Here is a 6,200-nt window from a genome sequence, read left to right as displayed (position 1 = left end):
GGTCAGTCTATGTCATGGAAAGAGCAGGTGTTCCTAATGTTTTGTACACTCAGTGTATATTGTGTTGGATTTCAACATGATGGACCAGAGAGGCAACCGAATTGGCTGTACTCTAGTAACTCTCTCCAAGAACAAAACAATAGGAAACATACAAAGGACACAGTATTGTGTTGGATTTCAGCATGGTGGACATAAACGACCAAAACACACACACAGCTTTTATGGACGTCCCAAAAGAGAGTGCAAACATTTTTGGTTCCACAAGTGCTGTGATGGTGAGCACTTCAGACCACTCCTTGTTGCTGTGTTCATGGTATAAAAAAAACATTTCAAAACATATCAATACTATACATTAGTATTAGCAGATGACAGCCCTGGTTTATACCCTGTCTAAAGTACGAGCGCATGGTACTGTTCTAGGATCCGTTTCTGGTGACCCAAAACCTAAACTCAACCCTTATACTCAAACATATCCCAACTGACTCTGGACCAGTTCTAACAGGCAATTCTTCCAGCCTTTTGGCAGGTCGAAAATCAGCACCTCTTGGTGACCAAGAGGTAAGCATTAGTGGTCACACGGATTATGAATCAGAATCTCAATACTGTGGTTTAAACAAGGTACCTCCTCTCCTCATTTGCACTGATGTGGAAGCATAGTAGAGGTGAACAGGCAGTGGCTCGGGTGGTTGTTGTCCTTGATGATCTTTATGGCCTTCCTGTGACATCGGGGGGTGTAGGTGTCCTGGAGGGCAGGTAGTTTGCCCCCGCTATCATCCAGAAGGCGAGGTCAATACAGGTGCATCAAAGCTGGGACCGAGAGACTGAAGAACAGCTTCTATCTCAAGGCCATCAGACTGTTAAACAGCCACCACTAACATTGAGTGGCTGCTGCCAACACACTGACTCAACTCCAGCCACTTTAATAATGGGAATTGATGGGAATTGATGTAAAATATATCACTAGCCACTTTAAACAATGCTACTTAATATAATGTTTACATACCCTACATTATTCATCTCATATGTATACGTATATACTGTACTCTATATCATCTACTGCATCTTTATGTAATACATGTATCACTAGCCACTTTAAACTATGCCACTTTGTTTACATACCCTTCATTACTCATCTCATATGTATATACTGTACTCGATACCATCTACTGCATCTTGCCTATGCCGTTCTGTACCATCACTCATTCATATATCTTTATGTACATATTCTTTATCCCTTTACACTTGTGTGTACAAGGTAGTAGTTTTGGAATTGTTAGTTAGATTACTCGTTGGTTATTACTACATTGTCGGAACTAGAAGCACAATAATTTTGCTACACTCGCATTGACATCTGCTAACCATGTGTATGTGACAAATACATTTGATTTGATTTGATTTTGATTTGAGGTGAAAGCCACATGGCAGACTAGGTACATACTTTCACTCTTATAGTCATTCACCTTTATTCAACTAAGGAGGAGAGGAGATGAATTAGCCACCAAGGAAAGAAGATGAGTTGAGGAAGCATCTTAAGACTTGTCAGGTGGCCCCTCAGTCCTTAGTCCCCTGTGGGTCTAGTTAGTGGTAGTTGGGGTGATCTGTGAGGAGGAACTGCTGCTTTCTGCCTCCTGGTGGCGCTGGGCTGGAATGACACCCTCTGGCTGGAACCCTCTCTGCTCTTCTCTGTGTCTGCTTTTCTACGCACTGCACATACAGAGAAGGGTGAGAGGGATGGCAGGCAGTGTGTGTGTGTGTGTGTGTGTGTTTTTTATTTCACCTTTATTTAACAGGTAGGCAAGTTGAGAACAAGTTCTCATTTACAATTGCGACCTGGCCAAGATAAAGCAAAGCAGTTCGGCACATACAACGACACAGAGTTACACATGGAATAAAACAAACATACAGTAAATCATACAGTATAAACAAGTCTATATACGATGTGAGCAAATGAGGTGAGATAAGGGAGCTGAAGGCAAAAAAAAGGCCATGGTGGCGAAGTAAATACATAATAGCAAGTAAAACACTGGAATGGTAGATTTGCAGTGGAATAATGTAGAAATACAAATAATGGGGTGCAAAGGAGCAAAATAAATAAATAAATTAAATACAGTTGGGAAAGAGGTAGTTGTTTGGGCTAAATTATAGGTGGGCTATGTACAGGTGCAGTAATCTGTGAGCTGCTCTGAAAGCTGGTGCTTAAAGCTAGTGAGGGAGATAAGTGTTTCCAGTTTCAGAGATTTTTGTAGTTCGTTCCAGTCATTTGCAGCAAAGAACTGGAAGGAGAGGCGGAGAGCAGAGAGACCAGAGAGATATACCTGATGGAGCGCGTGCTACAGGTGGGTGATGCTATGGTGACCAGCGAGCTGAGAAAAGATGGGACTTTACCTAGCAGGGTCTTGTAGATGACATGGAGCCAGTGGGTTTGGTGACGAGTATGAAGCGAGGGCCGGCCAACGAGAGCGTATAGGTCGCAATGGTGGGTAGTATATATGGGGCTTTGGTGACGAAAAAACTGATGGCACTGTGATCGACTGCATCCAATTTGTTGTGTAGGGTATTGGAGGCTATTTTGTAAATGACATCGCCGAAGTCAAGGATCGGTAGGGTGGTCAGTTTTACAAGGGTATGTTTGGCAGCATGAGTGAAGGATGCTTTGTTGCGAAATAGGAAGCCAATTCTAGATTTAACTTTGGATTGGAGATGTTTGATGTGGGTCTGGAAGGAGAGTTTACAGTCTAACCAGACACCTAGGTATTTGTAGTTGTCCACATATTCTAAGTCAGAGCCTCCAGAGTAGTGATGTTGGACAGGCAGGCAGGTGCAGGCAGCGATCGGTGTGTGTCATGCAAGCCAAAAAGTCCGTGTTTGGGGCAGGATAAGAACATGCAGATGAGCATGTTCCGATGAGGGACCAATGAGACACTTATGAGAGCATGACTGACAGCAAGGAAGATGGAACACAGTTTTCAGTTCCCCTACAGGGTAAATCCCTTCCCCTCAACTAGGGCTGGGCCACATGACCTAAAACTCACATCTCAATTTTTTCAAACTTATGGGCGATTCACAATACACATCTCGATTATTTTGCCGTTTTCTCGAAATAAGCTTTATTGCGCAATTAAAAAGGTCAATACACAGCATTTCAAAAAGTCAGGAATAATCTAATGAATTCAGGGTTTATAAAATTATACCTAAGCTAGATACAAGCCTTCCACAACCATAAGACCCACTAATAATTGACAAAAATATAAAAAAATACAGAGTTACAGTTCATATAAAGAAATTAGTCAATTTAAATAAATTCATTAGGCCCTAATCTATGGATTTCACATGACTGGGCAGGGGCGGATCCATGGGTGGGCCTAGGAGGGCATAGGCCCACCCACTGGGGAGCCAGGCCCAGCCAATTGGAATGAGTTTTTCCCCACAAAAGGGCTTCATTACAGACAGAAATACTCCTCAGCATCTTGTCTTGTTGAATCAACTAGTAGAAGTCTGTAGAACTTTAGGTTGGGATGTTGAGTTGCAATGAGGACGCTGGCATCCAACGTTTGCATTTGACTGGCTTTGAGTTGAAATTACATTCCCCTCAGTTGTCTGTCTCTCTCTTTTCCTACCTTATCAGACAATGTTTTAGTACATTTTTCTCTGTTCGGAGCTCCACCCATGCTAAATATTTCATATAGTGTCAATACAATCCATACTCGGCCCTTTTTCATCGTCTTCCTGAGAGGAACTTCCACAAGGGATTGTGTTATCAGAGAAGAAGGAGAGGAGAGATGAAAGGAAGCTCCAACCTCTCTGTGTATGTCTGTGTGTGTGTCTCGGAGGGGTTTGGATAATGCAACAAAAAAAAAACGAATCACTGTCTCCATGGAGATTGACCTTCTAATTGCCAGTTCATCTTCTACTAAAAAAGGGACCGGCTGGAATATAACATCACAAACATATACTTCATAACAAAAAGAAGACCAGCATGCACTTTAAGAAGGTATAATTATATCCTGAACAAAACATCAACACATAAGATGTAGTACAAACGCTGAGGCTTTCCGGAAGCGGTATTGCTTGCGATCCCCACCAACTGATATAGCATCCATTTCCTGTGAGCAGGCAGAACAATGGAGGAGATCGCTTCCACAAAACGTGTCTATTTCAAACTGCCCGTACGTCCACTCGAGGAATGCCTTCTGGAATGTGTCGCCACATATCCTTCCACTCTGATAATATGCAAGACATACAGGGGTATGGTGCAATGTTTATATTGGGGACAAATATTAACGACTAATTCATTCAAATTATCATTTGATTAGTATATACACACTTACCCTGCCAAAGTGCATTGTTCTTCCATGAAGCATTCCCACAAAGGCTTGACGGGAGCATCCCGGGGCCAACACCTTCATGTCTTCAAAGGACTTGAAGAGGTCCACTGTGAAGATGGTCTGGTGAGTCACGGTGGCTGGCCAGTAGCCACTCTTTACAAGTACGTCCAGCCCCACTATCCAATGTCTCAGACACCCGGAGCAGTTCAGAGCAGGTAGGGACAGGTTGTAGCAGCCTGAGGAGTAATTATTAGGAAGTAATTAATTACATTATTTAAAAACATGTGAATATTTATTCCAATCACGATGTCCTGCTTGCCACTCGTCACTGTCAGGGCGCGGGAGAGGGGCAACCACACAGCTGTGGCACTGCCATGGGCAAAAAACTACAAACCAAAATGTGACAAGAATCACAACTAAATTGTTAAATATATTGGACTGTAACTACTGATGCATTGAAAATTGTGCAGCATGACTAAAAAGTGGATATTGCAGGAGGGGCTATCAGATTTGATTTGAAACACCTAAACAATAAACACACACCTTTCTCCTGGAAGGTAAGGGACCCCTCATCATTCTGATGAATTACGGAGGTTGGGGACAAGGGGCGATAAAACCCTTCAAACAGAGACTCCCTGTTGTGCAAAACCTTGGTGCTATGGGTGGCTATGTCACATGTGGTACAGAGGAGATGCCTGGGCAGGCAATCTTAGCACCACACAACCGCATCCTCCCTGTTGCAATACTGACACTGGCCCATCACAGTACCTTCAGCAGAGAACATGCTGTCCACCATCACCACTGCCACTGTTTGTGCACACAAGGCCTGCCTCTCTACCCAAGTCACTTTTGTAGGTCCTGTAGGTCCTGTAGGTCCTGTAGCTCCCGTAGCTCCCGTAGCTCCTGTAGGTCTTGTAGCTCCTGTGGGTCCTGTAGCTCCTGTGGGTCCTGTAGCTCCTGCATCAGGGAGTCTTAAAAAAATAAATATATTTAATGACAGGATTCATGAAAAAAAATGTCATGCAGCTATTTTTAAGTTTGGCATGGAATTTGTTTTGCATTCTGTACCTGTATCTTGTGGGGATAGGTGCAGGAGCATGGCTACTGCAGGAGGATGGGTACAGGTAATGGAAACTATTAAATCCAATTGTGTTTTCTGTATATAATGTAACCTAAAGGCATTAGTATAACTGTGTTTTTTGGGAGTAGAAACCAGAATCCAGATATACAGATATACGGTGCATTCGGAAACAATTCAGACCCATTCCCTTGTTCCACATTTTGTTACGTTACCGCCTAATTTTAAAATGGATTAAATGCACCTTTTCCCCTCATCAACCTACACACAATATCCCGTAATGATAAAGCGAAAACAGGTTTTTCAACATTTTTGCAAATGTATAAAAAATAAAAAACAGAAATACCTTTTTTTTTACCCCTTTTTCTCCCCAATTTCATGGTATCCAATTGTTGTTGTAGCTACTGTCTTGTCTAATACACAACCCAACCAGCCGCACTGCTTCTTAACACAGCCCGCATCCAACCCGGAAGCCAGCCGCACCAATGTGTCGGAGGCTACACCGTGCACCTGGCAACCTTGGTTAGCGCGCACTGCGCCCGGTCCGCCACAGGAGTCGCTGGTGCGCGATGAGACAAGGACATCCCTACCGACCAAGCCCTCCCTAACCCGGACGATGCTAGGCCAATTGTGCGTCTCCCCACGGACCTCCCGGTCGCGGCCGGTTACGACAGAGCCTGGGCGCGACCCAGGGACTCTGATGGCACAGCTGGCACTGCAGTAGGATGACCACTGCACCACCCGGGAGGCAGAAATACCTTATTTGATTATTTAAATTATTTAAATTGAGATCAGGT

At 43.6% G+C, this 6,200-nt stretch overlaps 1 pseudogene; it reads right to left on the bottom strand.

Moving 5' to 3' along the window:
• Window positions 1-1,574: 1,574 nt before the first annotated feature.
• Window positions 1,575-5,121, bottom strand: LOC149983285 (uncharacterized; annotated as a pseudogene).
• Between the last annotated feature and the right edge of the window lie 1,079 nt (window positions 5,122-6,200).

This window comes from Oncorhynchus mykiss, chromosome 5 (genome assembly GCF_057628025.1).
Source record: "Oncorhynchus mykiss isolate SJ-2025 chromosome 5, ASM5762802v1, whole genome shotgun sequence".
In the NCBI taxonomy this organism is placed as follows: Eukaryota; Metazoa; Chordata; class Actinopteri; order Salmoniformes; family Salmonidae; genus Oncorhynchus; species Oncorhynchus mykiss.
The sequence above is the reverse complement of the archived record's forward strand: the minus strand, read 5'-3'. Positions and strand labels throughout refer to the sequence as shown.